The sequence below is a fragment of the Arvicola amphibius genome, chromosome 13 (assembly GCF_903992535.2).
Source record: "Arvicola amphibius chromosome 13, mArvAmp1.2, whole genome shotgun sequence".
In the NCBI taxonomy this organism is placed as follows: Eukaryota; Metazoa; Chordata; class Mammalia; order Rodentia; family Cricetidae; genus Arvicola; species Arvicola amphibius.
The window spans coordinates 59,062,386-59,081,242 of NC_052059.1; the positions used below are offsets into that span (position 1 = coordinate 59,062,386).

General features: G+C 40.8%; 2 long non-coding RNA genes across 2 annotated transcripts; both read right to left on the bottom strand.

Moving 5' to 3' along the window:
* Positions 1-2,945: 2,945 nt before the first annotated feature.
* LOC121676983 lies at positions 2,946-8,384 on the bottom strand. The gene is made up of 3 exons (XR_006020668.1): positions 8,144-8,384; positions 6,222-6,416; positions 2,946-4,313 (listed from the first exon to the last, which is right to left on the bottom strand). It is a non-coding gene; the product is annotated as an uncharacterized LOC121676983 (long non-coding RNA).
* Positions 8,385-11,349: 2,965 nt separating this feature from the next.
* LOC121676982 lies at positions 11,350-15,590 on the bottom strand. Its single transcript, XR_006020667.1, has 3 exons — positions 15,350-15,590; positions 13,428-13,622; positions 11,350-11,519 (listed from the first exon to the last, which is right to left on the bottom strand). It is a non-coding gene; the product is annotated as an uncharacterized LOC121676982 (long non-coding RNA).
* Between the last annotated feature and the right edge of the window lie 3,267 nt (positions 15,591-18,857).

Here is an 18,857-nt window from a genome sequence, read left to right on the forward strand (position 1 = left end):
ATGGTGAGCATGCACTGATACAATAAATACATAAGATTAAATAAAAAATAACAAGTATTAAAAGTAGGACTAGCCATATGGCTCAGCAGTTTAAGGTGTTTACCATCAAACCTTAATCCCTGCAACCCATATGATAAAGAAAACAGACTCCCACTAATTGTCTCCGACCTTCACATGCACAGTGTGGCTGGAATACATATATGCATGTGTGCTCACTTGTACACACATACACAAAAAAATAAACTTAAACATAATGTCTAAAGACAACTTGTTTTACATAGGATCTCAAACTGCATCACCTATTCCAGATCAAGCATCAGGCAGGCAGTGGGCAGGAGGCTCTCCCTTCTAGCTATAGAGTCAGGCACTAAGCTTACAGACACCTACAGCTACCCTGAGCTATCACATGGGTTCCAGAGTCTGACTGCAAAAGAATCCTGGACATCATGCACTTTTACCAGGCAAGCTATCTCCCTGGTCCTATGGCCAAAACTTATCTAGCACTGTGAAGAAGTGATCCATATTTATGATAAAATTTTAATTAAATATACATGCCAAGCTCTCAGAATTTTTCTCCTTCTTGCCATCAGGTACTAAAGTTTCCCTGGAGAGATTATCTAGACTAAGATTCGGATTCCTCTGGACATTGATGCTATAAACAATGACAGAAAGGATGCCCTTGTCCTAGGAAAGAATTAGACACAGTATTTATTACAAATGCAGCATATTTTAATAACAGTTAAAGTCAACTATTCCACACAAGGTAGGAAGTCATCAAATCTTAAATCAATCCTCGATAATATGAATCATTCTCGGTCGTATTTCTTGTCTAAGAAACTCTTCTTGCCACCCCTTTAAGAGTTAAAAATAAAAAAGGTGAGTCACCAAAGCAAGACAGTGTGCTTGCCAAAGGAAACCATGTGCCTAGAAAAAAACTTTCAAGGCAGTTTCTCTACCATTTTCCCTACTACAGAATAAGACCCTGATCTGCTACGGCAACTGCAGTAGTAACATGGATGATATCAAACAGAACTTTTAGTTTTTATTGATTTCTGCTACGGACCGCCTCTCGTGGAGACCACCGACCGCGGGAGAACAGGGGTGAAGGCTAGGAGAAATCAGGAATCGGCGAGGAAATGACAGACAGACACACTCAATAAGGTTGAATATGCTGCTGCAAATTTACTGAAGTTCAAGCATCAGTTTTATAGGATCACAGAAGGAAATTGGCAAACAAATTACATGAGAAGAATGATTATAGGCAATAATCAAAAGCAGACAATTGATTGTTTCCAGTATGTCTTGTGGTTAGGGCCAGGTGAGCAGAGCTCTTCTTTGAAATCCGTCTCACACCACTAACCAACTATTTTCTCATAGCCCTAAATCATATCTGTTCTCATGGTAACCCAAAACACCATTCTTTAGGGTTATACTCCCAAGGCTTGCTCCGACGGTGAATAATTGGTTTCTTAATGTCAAGAATCCTGCCTTTCTCTCTTATCTAAAATGCACCTGGGGGTTTCTCATTCTGGCTAGCCTCTCCCATCATGAACTTCTTTTATTCTAGGGTATTCATAAGTTTTCCCAGAGAGCAAGCCAGAGTTCAATATGTCTCAGTAGTTTGATTATTATTATTATTGGTAATGTCCTGGAACTTCTTGACCTGCTGACAAGACAAAAGAACTATACAGAAACAAAGAAGGAACAGAAAGCTCAATACAGCGCCAGGGCTAGCCAGGGAACTGCCTGGGGCCCAGCCCCCGGGAGCGCAGACCCCAACCCCTCAGCGTCTACACAGGCGTGACAGCCGTGGGCATAGCAGTGTATTCCATAATTGCCTTTTCCCTTCATGATTAACCCATCTATTACCCAATTCAACATACTCTCCTGTGTAAGGAAGGGGATCCAGGTAATTTCCAGACTCTGGTGTCCAGCGCGGGGCTGTCCACCACTGATCATTAATCAAGTACTGAATGTATCCTCCCTAGGTTATGTTGTGGGTGTATGTTAGTTTTCTCAAACTCCTGAGCAACAGCCTGAATAAACGGTGACGCAGAGTCAAGTAGATCAGTATCCTCTGTGTCATTTCGTTCTCTAGGATTCATGGTAGCAGTCATCTGTAAACAGGAAAGATAAGAAATACAAAGAAAGAATACGCAGAGTAGCAGGAGGGCTCGCTTCCAGGGCCAGTTTCAAGGCCTTTTTGTTCTAGCTGAATCAGTGCCTTCACGGCAGCTGATTGCTAGGGGACCACCTGGGGCTTCGCTCCAAGAAGCTCTAACCCCAATCCTTCAGCGTGTGTCGGCCAGAGCAATGGCATTTGTCACTACACGGCAGTTACTGCTGTGGACGTGGCAGGTCTCCCTTTTTTATTAAAAAAATGAAGCTCGAACACCTCCTGTTTTACTGCCCGCAAAGAGGAGAAGAGACACTTTATAAGGCATGGGAATAAGAAGATGACTAGGACTAAAATTAAAATCAAGACTCCAATGAGAACGAAATACTGGATCCAGTCCAGAGGATTAAGGTGCTTTAAACCTCCTTCTATTTGTGTTGCTAGGTCTTGTAATTCTTTTAATTGTAGGTGTGTCTGACTAATGGCAGAAATATCCTTTTGAAGAGTATCCATATCATGAGTTATATCATTGTCCTGCCATAGTCCTTGTAAATGAGCTTTTACCTTCTCCCAAGGTTGTGAATTATTATAAGGTAAAGGAGTAATGCAAATAGACCTAAAACTACTGTGACAGCGAGTAGAGAGAGTGGTCTTTAAATTAGAGATATCTTGTCCAAGAGCTAACACTACTTCTTCCAATACATTAATCTTTGCTTCTAATTTTTGATCTATTGCTTCCTGTGTAAGAAGAGCAGAAGTTATATTTTTATTTAAACTATTAACATAATGTGCTGTATGTATTTCTTGAATAAGGCAGTAGTAGCAACAGCAAAGGTTGTAATTATGGAAATCAAGGCTGCAATTCCTAAAATAAGAGCAGCTACAAACCTTTTCGGCCTAATTAAGTCATTTAGGGTAGTGAGTACTTGTAAAGCTGAATTATCATACCAAGGATCATCCCCAAGTTCAACAGGTAACATTACAAAAGGAGGACGGCGAACAATAATCATAGTACCCAATTCTTTTGTTTCAGCAGAAGAAATACAATTAGTAATTTTACAAGAGTAGCAGTTTACACGGTAAGATTTACCCACTTGAGAGATTTTAACATGAATTTGCTGCCCTAAAAGCAAAGCATTAGGATATGAAACACAAGCCCTAATTCCATAAGGAAGAGCTTTAGTGGTGTTGGGTTTCTTTTCTAAAAACATATTGGCAGAAGCAACAAGTCTAAACAAATCAGCATGCTTTCTAGTAACATTCCCTTCTTGAGCATACCATGTGGGTTTAACAAAACCAGGGGAAAATCATCTTCTTAGTGGTTCCCCTTCTCCATTATAAGAATATTTATGAAATTTATTTTTATGTATAGTTATATAATTTTCATAAACATTTTTCTGACCATTTGAATTAGAATAATCCCATATCTTCAAGGATGAATTTTTTTGGTTGATACCATGTGGCAGCATTAGAAAATCCACAGGTAAGCTAAGCAGGAAACTTAGTTAAGGAGGAGTCCCAAAACTGATCCTTGTCACGGTACTTTTGAATACAAGGATCTATAGGCATTTCCTTTACTTTAATAAAGTTCTCATTATAGGAGGGATCCCCTAAAGTCTGCATCTGTGTTTTCCAGATCCATCGCTTATCGGCACTTCCTTCATCAGGATCGGCAGTAAGGAAGGTCCTATAGCCTGTACTCACACAGCCTTCCCCTGCAGCGTGAGGCAAATCGGTAGCGAATCTGCTCTGCCCTCAAAGGTTATCAAAGAGGACGAGCGAGACCTTGCATCAGAGTCCTGGGACCCACCTAGTCTGACTGAATCATTGGTTAATATCTTAATTGGCTCCCTGTCTAACCAACCCACAGGCTGCAAAATCGGCGGATGAGGCACATAGGCCCCAAAAGGCAACACCCTCAGCCCCCGGGGGAGCTGCGATCAATGCCAGGAAAGCCAGAAAGTACATGCTTGCAGTTAGGGGCTTTCCCTGCTCTTTAAGTAAGCCTTTCGCTTCTTTTACCAGGTGCTTTATTTTCGTCCAAGTCATTTCCCGATTTCTCGGCGAAGTTAGTTTCATTTTCTTCATCTGCCATGTCAGCCGTTTCTTCTGCTTTCTCCATTTCCTCTTTCTGCGCTGCACCTCCAGCGACCGCCAGGACGAGTCTGTCTGGGATCCAGATGGGGGAGTCGGCATCCTGTGGGAAAATACAAGCATACCCTCGCCCCAATGTTATTAGGACGTCCGGCCCTTCAGGTTCCGGAAAGCAGGTCCTTCCACATTACTTTAGGGAGGACTGTATTATATTCATGTGCCCAACGTGGGACTCGAACCCACGACCCTGAGATTAAGAGTCTCATGCTCTGCCTTGCTTGTTCTCTTGTGAGAGAAAACATTCTTTTTAATGCTAATGCATTCTGATGATGAATAGCATGACTCTCCAGTGCTTCTTGCATTGAAAACACACCTTCTTGTGTATAATAATCTGCCATAGCATTGCCCTGAGCTAAAATTACAGCTCTAATTTCTGCTTGCTGAGCAGAAGTCTTGTTTCCTGTTTCAACAGGTATTTCACCTTCTTGTGTGAAAACCATAGCCCTTCCTGAGGAAGAGCCGTCTGTAAAAATACAGAGAGCCCGATCTAATGGTTCTTTTGAGAACCAAACTGGAAAAACAAATTCTACATGTCTTGCAAATTCTATAAGGGGATGGCAAGCCAGGCTGCAAAGGACCCATACCTTTCATTACTGCATTTACAGCTCTTAGGTCCTGCAATAATCTCCATTTTCCAGACTTTTTCTTTATTACGAACACTGGAGTGTTCCACCGGCTATTTGATTCCACTATGTGGCCTTTTTCTAACTGTTCCTGTACTAGTTGTTTCAGAGCCTGTATTTTTTCCTCTGTTAGGGGCCATTGACTCACCCAGACAGGCTCCTGAGTTAGCCATTCTATTTTATCAGCATACAACCCTTCTGCAGTGGCCCCTATGAAAAATTTTGACAGCTAAGTTGATCTGAGGTTACCAGTCTAACATCCATGGACTCTAGGATGTCCCTTCCCCATAGGGTAAAGGGCAAATAAGGAAGCACATAGGGCTGGGTCAGCCCTTCTTTACCATCACATTCCCATTTTAGATGTGCAGAGCTTTGCATCACACTCCTGTAACTGATCCTAGCCCCAATAGTGAAGAGCCAGTTTTGTAGATAGGCCATGACCACGGCCAGTCAGGGGCAGCTATGCATGTTCTGTCAGCTCCTGTATCCAGGAGACCCCTGAATTTTTTTTTTTTTTTTTTTTTTTATAGTGATGGCCTTGAATGACCTTTGTCCCAGGTCTTGTATCCAAAAAGCTCCTTCTGAGGAACCAAATTGACCCTGGCCTCTCTCTTGTTTTATTACCTGATTTGGCAGTTTAATATAAGGCAGGAGCAGCAACTGTGCTATACGCTGTCCTTTGTGAATCTGAATTGTCTCAGCTAAAGGCTTAACCATTACCTTAATATCATTCTCGGTGTCTGCATCCAGAACACCAGGCAATACTTTAAAGTTCTTTAGATAATTACAGCTCCTTCCTATTATGAGTCCCACCGTTTGCGGCAGGAGTGTGCCTTTCACGTTAGTTGGCACCAGTGCCAGTCCGTCCCATTTGGACAGTATCATATCCTTAGCACTGGCTAAGTCTAAGCCAGCACTCCCAGGAGTAGCTCTGGGCAAATCATGAATAGTGAATTCAGGAGCATCAGGATTTAACTTTTGCCTCTGTATGGGCTTCTCCTCTCCCTTGGGTGCGGGGTTAGGAGAGCACCCCTGACTTAGTTTTTTGACTCTGTGAGTTCCTCTTTTTCCTCCTCTTCAAGAGGGGAACCGTCTTTGTGGAACTTTGACTTACATTCATCATTTTAATGATTTCCCTTTTTGCAGCGTGGGCATAAGTCGGGAGTTCCCCTTTGCCCTGCTGCTGCTCCCCGCGGCTTCCTGCAGTCCTTCTGCAGGTGCCCAGGTTTCCATAGCATTGGAGACAGAAGTATCAGAACAGCAGTCTTTACCAGACCCATAAGGTGATTGATTGGTTTCTGTGGAAGAGGGACACAGAAAAGACTGACCTTATTTTGTGTAGGTAAAAGTGGTGCAATCAATTTTCCAAGGTCCTGCTGTTTGTCCATAGTCTGGACCCGGTCCTGGCAGCTGGTGTTGCACTGGGGATCGTCTTGCCCAGTGGTCAGCGTCATTGTTATCCAGGCGGAGACATCGTGGTGTCCCATAGTCTTCTTTGGGTCACTGTTAGGATCTCAGAGTTTCTGTTTGATATAAGCCTTTTAAAACTTTACTTTAAATGCTATTTTTTATAGATTTTTGAAGTATTTAGGGCTGTCCAGGTATCTGTGATTAGACAAACTTTATTATTTTAAATTACTTGTACTTATACCAGTACTTTGAGGATGACTAATTATTAACTTGTATTCTTAACAGACCAGAACTATATACCATATTTTTGTCAGATTGAACCTTTAGATTAATGATTTTAGCAAAGACAATGAGGCTAAAATCTAAACATTAACAATATGAAACATTTTATAAGACTTTATGTTTTATAACCTATTTTATTGTAATTGACACTTTTGGTGATTATCACCTGTCCTTTTTGTTTTTCTTTGTAACTGTTTTTTCTTTGGGAGTCTAGTCCCAGCTATTCCCGGTGGTAACTGACATTCTTGTATATCAATAAAGAACAGCATAAAACAGTTTTAACATTATTTATATTAAAAAGACATCCAAATTTTTGTGAACCCAAATCTAATGACCAGAGCTCAGAGAAAAATTACAAGTATAAAACTTACAATTACCAAAGCTTAATTTTTAACAAAACAAGCATACATAATTTTTTAAAGAAATAACCATGACCCTTTAACAAGGCAAACAAAGCCTTTTTAAAACCAGAATTAACAGTTAAACATTTAGGTACAGTAAACATCTTTTGGCCTTTTATAATTTTTTATATACCTTTTGTGACCTTTTATATACCTTTTGCAATTTTTAGGTTTGTTCTCTCTCATCTTTGTTTTATTGGTTAAGTCAGACATTTTTAGATAAACCCCTATTAATATTATTATTATTATTATTATTATTATTATTATTTTAGTCTTCCATCCTTTTTGGTTTTTAGACATTATAAAAACCTCTATTAAAAACCTTTTAAAAATTTTGACAATACATAATGTATCTTTAACATTTATTTTAAAATTAGTGTTTTTTTTTTTTTTTAAAGTTACAGGTTGGCATAATTTGACATTTTTTATAAGCAGCATTAGGACAGGAAAGAGTTAAGACAGAAAACTGCTGGCCAGCAGAAGAGACCTTGAGTGTTATCACAGTGAAGAACTTAGCTAAGAAAAGAAAAGAGGCATAGAGAGTGTCCTTAGCTCCTAATGCTCCTTTTTAGAAGTTTTTTGCTAATTTTTCTCTAACCATGATCTCAGACTTTTTGTTTTATATTTGCCTAGAATCTTTTCCTAATATTAATTTTAATTTTTTATTCTTATCTAAAAGCATTCCATCCTTATAGAGTTTGGATTTACATTTATTTTTCCAGTGTCTTCCTTTTTGACATCTTGGACAATTACCTGGGAGAGGGCCTCTTTTGCCCTCCTTCCTTTCCCCAGAGCAATTCTTTTGTACATGACTTGATTCCCCACGTTTATAACAAGTGGGAGCTGAGGGGTTCTTTTGACCTCCTCCATTGGCGCTGAATTCCTGTCTTCTCATGACTGCAGCATAGGCCATACCCTGGACTATTGCTGGTGAGGCTTCTGTACAGGCTTTAGTATAGTCCTGTATGGTTCCTGTCTTTCTGATGGGCCTTATAAGGTCCTGGCATAGAGCATTGGCCTTTTCCCATGCCAATTGTTTAAGGAGCATGTCTGTAAAGAAATTCCCCAAAGACTGCTCCAATACTTTCAGTTCTCTATTTGCCATTACATGTTTCTGCTTTAAGTCAGTAAGCCCCATGTTTCCTGTGATTACTTACTCTTAACCGGTGATCCTTTACCGGCGGGACTGCAGTTCCCTGGTAAGAGCCGTACCTGATTTCGAGGGAGAAAGAAAGAAAGATTACCTGGCCTTCGGTCCCTGTTCGGGCGCCACCTGCCACGGACCGCCTCTCGTGGAGACCACCGACCGCGGGAGAACAGGGGTGAAGGCTAGGAGAAATCAGGAATCGGCGAGGAAATGACAGACAGACACACTCAATAAGGTTGAATATGCTGCTGCAAATTTACTGAAGTTCAAGCATCAGTTTTATAGGATCACAGAAGGAAATTGGCAAACAAATTACATGAGAAGAATGATTATAGGCAATAATCAAAAGCAGACAATTGATTGTTTCCAGTATGTCTTGTGGTTAGGGCCAGGTGAGCAGAGCTCTTCTTTGAAATCCGTCTCACACCACTAACCAACTATTTTCTCATAGCCCTAAATCATATCTGTTCTCATGGTAACCCAAAACACCATTCTTTAGGGTTATACTCCCAAGGCTTGCTCCGACGGTGAATAATTGGTTTCTTAATGTCAAGAATCCTGCCTTTCTCTCTTATCTAAAATGCACCTGGGGGTTTCTCATTCTGGCTAGCCTCTCCCATCATGAACTTCTTTTATTCTAGGGTATTCATAAGTTTTCCCAGAGAGCAAGCCAGAGTTCAATATGTCTCAGTAGTTTGATTATTATTATTATTGGTAATGTCCTGGAACTTCTTGACCTGCTGACAAGACAAAAGAACTATACAGAAACAAAGAAGGAACAGAAAGCTCAATACAGCGTCAGGGCTAGCCAGGGAACTGCCTGGGGCCCAGCCCCCGGGAGCGCAGACCCCAACCCCTCAGCGTCTACACAGGCGTGACAGCCGTGGGCATAGCAGTGTATTCCATAATTGCCTTTTCCCTTCATGATTAACCCATCTATTACCCAATTCAACATACTCTCCTGTGTAAGGAAGGGGATCCAGGTAATTTCCAGACTCTGGTGTCCAGCGCGGGGCTGTCCACCACTGACCATTAATCAAGTACTGAATGTATCCTCCCTAGGTTATGTTGTGGGTGTATGTTAGTTTTCTCAAACTCCTGAGCAACAGCCTGAATAAACGGTGGCGCAGAGTCAAGTAGATCAGTGTCCTCTGTGTCATTTCGTTCTCTAGGATTCATGGTAGCAGTCATCTGTAAACAGGAAAGATAAGAAATACAAAGAAAGAATACGCAGAGTAGCAGGAGGGCTCGCTTCCAGGGCCAGTTTCAAGGCCTTTTTGTTCTAGCTGAATCAGTGCCTTCACGGCAGCTGATTGCTAGGGGACCACCTGGGGCTTCGCTCCAAGAAGCTCTAACCCCAATCCTTCAGCGTGTGTCGGCCAGAGCAATGGCATTTGTCACTACACGGCAGTTACTGCTGTGGACGTGGCAGGTCTCCCTTTTTTATTAAAAAAATGAAGCTCGAACACCTCCTGTTTTACTGCCCGCAAAGAGGAGAAGAGACACTTTATAAGGCATGGGAATAAGAAGATGACTAGGACTAAAATTAAAATCAAGACTCCAATGAGAACGAAATACTGGATCCAGTCCAGAGGATTAAGGTGCTTTAAACCTCCTTCTATTTGTGTTGCTAGGTCTTGTAATTCTTTTAATTGTAGGTGTGTCTGACTAATGGCAGAAATATCCTTTTGAAGAGTATCCATATCATGAGTTATATCATTGTCCTGCCATAGTCCTTGTAAATGAGCTTTTACCTTCTCCCAAGGTTGTGAATTATTATAAGGTAAAGGAGTAATGCAAATAGACCTAAAACTACTGTGACAGCGAGTAGAGAGAGTGGTCTTTAAATTAGAGATATCTTGTCCAAGAGCTAACACTACTTCTTCCAATACATTAATCTTTGCTTCTAATTTTTGATCTATTGCTTCCTGTGTAAGAAGAGCAGAAGTTATATTTTTATTTAAACTATTAACATAATGTGCTGTATGTATTTCTTGAATAAGGCAGTAGTAGCAACAGCAAAGGTTGTAATTATGGAAATCAAGGCTGCAATTCCTAAAATAAGAGCAGCTACAAACCTTTTCGGCCTAATTAAGTCATTTAGGGTAGTGAGTACTTGTAAAGCTGAATTATCATACCAAGGATCATCCCCAAGTTCAACAGGTAACATTACAAAAGGAGGACGGCGAACAATAATCATAGTACCCAATTCTTTTGTTTCAGCAGAAGAAATACAATTAGTAATTTTACAAGAGTAGCAGTTTACACGGTAAGATTTACCCACTTGAGAGATTTTAACATGAATTTGCTGCCCTAAAAGCAAAGCATTAGGATATGAAACACAAGCCCTAATTCCATAAGGAAGAGCTTTAGTGGTGTTGGGTTTCTTTTCTAAAAACATATTGGCAGAAGCAACAAGTCTAAACAAATCAGCATGCTTTCTAGTAACATTCCCTTCTTGAGCATACCATGTGGGTTTAACAAAACCAGGGGAAAATCATCTTCTTAGTGGTTCCCCTTCTCCATTATAAGAATATTTATGAAATTTATTTTTATGTATAGTTATATAATTTTCATAAACATTTTTCTGACCATTTGAATTAGAATAATCCCATATCTTCAAGGATGAATTTTTTTGGTTGATACCATGTGGCAGCATTAGAAAATCCACAGGTAAGCTAAGCAGGAAACTTAGTTAAGGAGGAGTCCCAAAACTGATCCTTGTCACGGTACTTTTGAATACAAGGATCTATAGGCATTTCCTTTACTTTAATAAAGTTCTCATTATAGGAGGGATCCCCTAAAGTCTGCATCTGTGTTTTCCAGATCCATCGCTTATCGGCACTTCCTTCATCAGGATCGGCAGTAAGGAAGGTCCTATAGCCTGTACTCACACAGCCTTCCCCTGCAGCGTGAGGCAAATCGGTAGCGAATCTGCTCTGCCCTCAAAGGTTATCAAAGAGGACGAGCGAGACCTTGCATCAGAGTCCTGGGACCCACCTAGTCTGACTGAATCATTGGTTAATATCTTAATTGGCTCCCTGTCTAACCAACCCACAGGCTGCAAAATCGGCGGATGAGGCACATAGGCCCCAAAAGGCAACACCCTCAGCCCCCGGGGGAGCTGCGATCAATGCCAGGAAAGCCAGAAAGTACATGCTTGCAGTTAGGGGCTTTCCCTGCTCTTTAAGTAAGCCTTTCGCTTCTTTACCAGGTGCTTTATTTTCGTCCAAGTCATTTCCCGATTTCTCGGCGAAGTTAGTTTCATTTTCTTCATCTGCCATGTCAGCCGTTTCTTCTGCTTTCTCCATTTCCTCTTTCTGCGCTGCACCTCCAGCGACCGCCAGGACGAGTCTGTCTGGGATCCAGATGGGGGAGTCGGCATCCTGTGGGAAAATACAAGCATACCCTCGCCCCAATGTTATTAGGACGTCCGGCCCTTCAGGTTCCGGAAAGCAGGTCCTTCCACATTACTTTAGGGAGGACTGTATTATATTCATGTGCCCAACGTGGGACTCGAACCCACGACCCTGAGATTAAGAGTCTCATGCTCTGCCTTACTTGTTCTCTTGTGAGAGAAAACATTCTTTTTAATGCTAATGCATTCTGATGATGAATAGCATGACTCTCCAGTGCTTCTTGCATTGAAAACACACCTTCTTGTGTATAATAATCTGCCATAGCATTGCCCTGAGCTAAAATTACAGCTCTAATTTCTGCTTGCTGAGCAGAAGTCTTGTTTCCTGTTTCAACAGGTATTTCACCTTCTTGTGTGAAAACCATAGCCCTTCCTGAGGAAGAGCCGTCTGTAAAAATACAGAGAGCCCGATCTAATGGTTCTTTTGAGAACCAAACTGGAAAAACAAATTCTACATGTCTTGCAAATTCTATAAGGGGATGGCAAGCCAGGCTGCAAAGGACCCATACCTTTCATTACTGCATTTACAGCTCTTAGGTCCTGCAATAATCTCCATTTTCCAGACTTTTTCTTTATTACGAACACTGGAGTGTTCCACCGGCTATTTGATTCCACTATGTGGCCTTTTTCTAACTGTTCCTGTACTAGTTGTTTCAGAGCCTGTATTTTTTCCTCTGTTAGGGGCCATTGACTCACCCAGACAGGCTCCTGAGTTAGCCATTCTATTTTATCAGCATACAACCCTTCTGCAGTGGCCCCTATGAAAAATTTTGACAGCTAAGTTGATCTGAGGTTACCAGTCTAACATCCATGGACTCTAGGATGTCCCTTCCCCATAGGGTAAAGGGCAAATAAGGAAGCACATAGGGCTGGGTCAGCCCTTCTTTACCATCACATTCCCATTTTAGATGTGCAGAGCTTTGCATCACACTCCTGTAACTGATCCTAGCCCCAATAGTGAAGAGCCAGTTTTGTAGATAGGCCATGACCACGGCCAGTCAGGGGCAGCTATGCATGTTCTGTCAGCTCCTGTATCCAGGAGACCCCTGAATTTTTTTTTTTTTTTTTTTTTTTATAGTGATGGCCTTGAATGACCTTTGTCCCAGGTCTTGTATCCAAAAAGCTCCTTCTGAGGAACCAAATTGACCCTGGCCTCTCTCTTGTTTTATTACCTGATTTGGCAGTTTAATATAAGGCAGGAGCAGCAACTGTGCTATACGCTGTCCTTTGTGAATCTGAATTGTCTCAGCTAAAGGCTTAACCATTACCTTAATATCATTCTCGGTGTCTGCATCCAGAACACCAGGCAATACTTTAAAGTTCTTTAGATAATTACAGCTCCTTCCTATTATGAGTCCCACCGTTTGCGGCAGGAGTGTGCCTTTCACGTTAGTTGGCACCAGTGCCAGTCCGTCCCATTTGGACAGTATCATATCCTTAGCACTGGCTAAGTCTAAGCCAGCACTCCCAGGAGTAGCTCTGGGCAAATCATGAATAGTGAATTCAGGAGCATCAGGATTTAACTTTTGCCTCTGTATGGGCTTCTCCTCTCCCTTGGGTGCGGGGTTAGGAGAGCACCCCTGACTTAGTTTTTTGACTCTGTGAGTTCCTCTTTTTCCTCCTCTTCAAGAGGGGAACCGTCTTTGTGGAACTTTGACTTACATTCATCATTTTAATGATTTCCCTTTTTGCAGCGTGGGCATAAGTCGGGAGTTCCCCTTTGCCCTGCTGCTGCTCCCCGCGGCTTCCTGCAGTCCTTCTGCAGGTGCCCAGGTTTCCATAGCATTGGAGACAGAAGTATCAGAACAGCAGTCTTTACCAGACCCATAAGGTGATTGATTGGTTTCTGTGGAAGAGGGACACAGAAAAGACTGACCTTATTTTGTGTAGGTAAAAGTGGTGCAATCAATTTTCCAAGGTCCTGCTGTTTGTCCATAGTCTGGACCCGGTCCTGGCAGCTGGTGTTGCACTGGGGATCGTCTTGCCCAGTGGTCAGCGTCATTGTTATCCAGGCGGAGACATCGTGGTGTCCCATAGTCTTCTTTGGGTCACTGTTAGGATCTCAGAGTTTCTGTTTGATATAAGCCTTTTAAAACTTTACTTTAAATGCTATTTTTTATAGATTTTTGAAGTATTTAGGGCTGTCCAGGTATCTGTGATTAGACAAACTTTATTATTTTAAATTACTTGTACTTATACCAGTACTTTGAGGATGACTAATTATTAACTTGTATTCTTAACAGACCAGAACTATATACCATATTTTTGTCAGATTGAACCTTTAGATTAATGATTTTAGCAAAGACAATGAGGCTAAAATCTAAACATTAACAATATGAAACATTTTATAAGACTTTATGTTTTATAACCTATTTTATTGTAATTGACACTTTTGGTGATTATCACCTGTCCTTTTTGTTTTTCTTTGTAACTGTTTTTTCTTTGGGAGTCTAGTCCCAGCTATTCCCGGTGGTAACTGACATTCTTGTATATCAATAAAGAACAGCATAAAACAGTTTTAACATTATTTATATTAAAAAGACATCCAAATTTTTGTGAACCCAAATCTAATGACCAGAGCTCAGAGAAAAATTACAAGTATAAAACTTACAATTACCAAAGCTTAATTTTTAACAAAACAAGCATACATAATTTTTTAAAGAAATAACCATGACCCTTTAACAAGGCAAACAAAGCCTTTTTAAAACCAGAATTAACAGTTAAACATTTAGGTACAGTAAACATCTTTTGGCCTTTTATAATTTTTTATATACCTTTTGTGACCTTTTATATACCTTTTGCAATTTTTAGGTTTGTTCTCTCTCATCTTTGTTTTATTGGTTAAGTCAGACATTTTTAGATAAACCCCTATTAATATTATTATTATTATTATTATTATTATTATTATTTTAGTCTTCCATCCTTTTTGGTTTTTAGACATTATAAAAACCTCTATTAAAAACCTTTTAAAAATTTTGACAATACATAATGTATCTTTAACATTTATTTTAAAATTAGTGTTTTTTTTTTTTTTTTAAAGTTACAGGTTGGCATAATTTGACATTTTTTATAAGCAGCATTAGGACAGGAAAGAGTTAAGACAGAAAACTGCTGGCCAGCAGAAGAGACCTTGAGTGTTATCACAGTGAAGAACTTAGCTAAGAAAAGAAAAGAGGCATAGAGAGTGTCCTTAGCTCCTAATGCTCCTTTTTAGAAGTTTTTTGCTAATTTTTCTCTAACCATGATCTCAGACTTTTTGTTTTATATTTGCCTAGAATCTTTTCCTAATATTAATTTTAATTTTTTATTCTTATCTAAAAGCATTCCATCCTTATAGAGTTTGGATTTACATTTATTTTTCCAGTGTCTTCCTTTTTGACATCTTGGACAATTACCTGGGAGAGGGCCTCTTTTGCCCTCCTTCCTTTCCCCAGAGCAATTCTTTTGTACATGACTTGATTCCCCACGTTTATAACAAGTGGGAGCTGAGGGGTTCTTTTGACCTCCTCCATTGGCGCTGAATTCCTGTCTTCTCATGACTGCAGCATAGGCCATACCCTGGACTATTGCTGGTGAGGCTTCTGTACAGGCTTTAGTATAGTCCTGTATGGTTCCTGTCTTTCTGATGGGCCTTATAAGGTCCTGGCATAGAGCATTGGCCTTTTCCCATGCCAATTGTTTAAGGAGCATGTCTGTAAAGAATTCCCCAAAGACTGCTCCAATACTTTCAGTTCTCTATTTGCCATTACATGTTTCTGCTTTAAGTCAGTAAGCCCCATGTTTCCTGTGATTACTTACTCTTAACCGGTGATCCTTTACCGGCGGGACTGCAGTTCCCTGGTAAGAGCCGTACCTGATTTCGAGGGAGAAAGAAAGAAAGATTACCTGGCCTTCGGTCCCTGTTCGGGCGCCACCTGCCACGGACCGCCTCTCGTGGAGACCACCGACCGCGGGAGAACAGGGGTGAAGGCTAGGAGAAATCAGGAATCGGCGAGGAAATGACAGACAGACACACTCAATAAGGTTGAATATGCTGCTGCAAATTTACTGAAGTTCAAGCATCAGTTTTATAGGATCACAGAAGGAAATTGGCAAACAAATTACATGAGAAGAATGATTATAGGCAATAATCAAAAGCAGACAATTGATTGTTTCCAGTATGTCTTGTGGTTAGGGCCAGGTGAGCAGAGCTCTTCTTTGAAATCCGTCTCACACCACTAACCAACTATTTTCTCATAGCCCTAAATCATATCTGTTCTCATGGTAACCCAAAACACCATTCTTTAGGGTTATACTCCCAAGGCTTGCTCCGACGGTGAATAATTGGTTTCTTAATGTCAAGAATCCTGCCTTTCTCTCTTATCTAAAATGCACCTGGGGGTTTCTCATTCTGGCTAGCCTCTCCCATCATGAACTTCTTTTGTCCTAGGGTATTCATAAGTTTTCCCAGAGAGCAAGCCAGAGTTCAATATGTCTCAGTAGTTTGATTATTATTATTATTGGTAATGTCCTGGAACTTCTTGACCTGCTGACAAGACAAAAGAACTATACAGAAACAAAGAAGGAACAGAAAGCTCAATACAGCGTCAGGGCTAGCCAGGGAACTGCCTGGGGCCCAGCCCCCGGGAGCGCAGACCCCAACCCCTCAGCGTCTACACAGGCGTGACAGCCGTGGGCATAGCAGTGTATTCCATAATTGCCTTTTCCCTTCATGATTAACCCATCTATTACCCAATTCAACATACTCTCCTGTGTAAGGAAGGGGATCCAGGTAATTTCCAGACTCTGGTGTCCAGCGCGGGGCTGTCCACCACTGACCATTAATCAAGTACTGAATGTATCCTCCCTAGGTTATGTTGTGGGTGTATGTTAGTTTTCTCAAACTCCTGAGCAACAGCCTGAATAAACGGTGGCGCAGAGTCAAGTAGATCAGTGTCCTCTGTGTCATTTCGTTCTCTAGGATTCATGGTAGCAGTCATCTGTAAACAGGAAAGATAAGAAATACAAAGAAAGAATACGCAGAGTAGCAGGAGGGCTCGCTTCCAGGGCCAGTTTCAAGGCCTTTTTGTTCTAGCTGAATCAGTGCCTTCACGGCAGCTGATTGCTAGGGGACCACCTGGGGCTTCGCTCCAAGAAGCTCTAACCCCAATCCTTCAGCGTGTGTCGGCCAGAGCAATGGCATTTGTCACTACACGGCAGTTACTGCTGTGGACGTGGCAGATTTCTAATAAAGCTTTATCTTGTGTTTGTATAAACCCGCCATATTTCTCTTTTCCAGATGACCATGACACTAAAGCAGAGCTTTGACATCAACTAGTCCTCTATTTCCCACCTCTTGTTGACATAGCATTTTCCCAAGTAAGTCAGCAAAGACAAAGTCTCTAGCACAGGACAGTTCTTTTGTGCTCAGAATCTAGCCATTCTGTTGAGGGAATCTAAGGGGAAATTAAAAAAAAATCAGCTTCAGCTTGTCAAAGGCAACAAATTATTTAATTCAGTGCCACAGCCCACTTCAGAAAAGCACCTACTATAGACCAGAGAAAACTCAATGCCAGACGACGAGGCGTGCTTCTACAGAGAAGCACGCAAATCATTTTGAGTTTTCTAAGTGAACCGTGGATACAGAAAATTTAAAATTTAAAAGTCTCTCAAATAGGCACTACTTTTAGCACATCCATCATCTGGAAAAAAAAAGACATTGAAATTACATAGTTCCGAACATAAAAACCCAAAAGTTCATCTTAAGTTTCCATTAATTTCACAACATAGTACAGTACATGTTTTAGGTTCCACATTCATTCCTCCTTAAAATTCAAAATGCAACTGAGAGATTTTGTAAAATAAAAAATATAGTTATATAATTTCTTATTACAAGAGGGAAGAACAAGGGTACATTTGCAACCAAGCTTAAGCAAAACCAAACTGCAACAGTGTAAAACAGCCATGTCTAGCTCCTAGAAGCACTGATTTGGGCTCCAGAGGCTCAGTCAGCTTACTTCTCTGCCTCTGCTATCTGACACACACTTTGTCTCAGAAGCTCAGGCCAACTCCACATCTGTCACTGTCCTTGGGGTTATCCACTAGAACCAAAGCTACATCTTCATCAATAGCCTCTCCTGGTCTCTTGAGGGACTTTGATTCGGCTACATGGTGCCAAGTCTCAGCTTCTCACCATGGGCCTCTCAATACTGCAGCTTACATGCTGCTAAAAGCAGCCGTACTTGGGAGACTCTTGCTATTACCAAGCTTGGTCACCACAGGTTCTGCATGCTGCCCATGAAGAAATCTTCACAGGTGATTTCACCTCTTCTACTTTGTGTCAAGCTGACAAAAAAGAAAGAAAAAACAAACTAACAAAAAACACTAACCAGCACTCCTGGTCTCTTCTCCCTCAAAATATCCTACTGTACCATATCATCCTGCTTACTGACACTGAAACCATGGATCCTGAAACCACATATATGGAATCAAGGGCTGTATAAATAAAGCTTTACAAAAATGAAGGACACCAATAATGAACCAAAGATCTAGATTAGCAGATCAGCCATGTTCATGACTCAATAACACAATGACAACAGTTACACCTAAGTATTTTCAGATTCAATCCAGTGTTAATCAAAAGAGTTATAATAGTTGCTGATGAGATTTATATATTTAGCTCAATGGCAAAGCCCTTGTCTAACATGTAAGAGGCTCTAGGAATGATCTCATTGCTTCAAAACCTAAACAAAAATCAGGAAGCATATAGCTCAGTGCTAAGTAAGGTATTATCTATGTAGTCTAGTCGAAGGTGTGTTCTTTAGCACACTTGAATAATAATAAAAATTGATGAAATACAGTTTGGTTGGTAGAATACTAAGATACTGAGTTCAATCATAGCACCATATGAACCCAACACAGTGACATACCCCTGTTCTCCTGGCACTCAGGAAGTAAACACAGGAGGATCAGAAGTTCAAATCTATTCTCAACTACAGACTTTCAGGCCAACCTGTTATATACAAGACCCTTGGAGGAAGGTGGAAGGAAGGGATAAAAACATAAGTAACATATTAGAAGATATTAGAAGATAGCATTTTAAAATAATAACTGCACATATACAGGGTTACGGTTAAGAGGTTAGGGTTAGAATTAGGGTTATGGTTCAATTAGCTGAAGTTTTAGAGTGGACAGTTTTGAACAGATATATCACCAAGAGATGAAAAATAATCACATGTAAAGATAGCATCAGTTTGCATACAAAAATTTACATTCTATATAATTCCATTTTTAATGACACCCCCAACATACACACACACACACACAC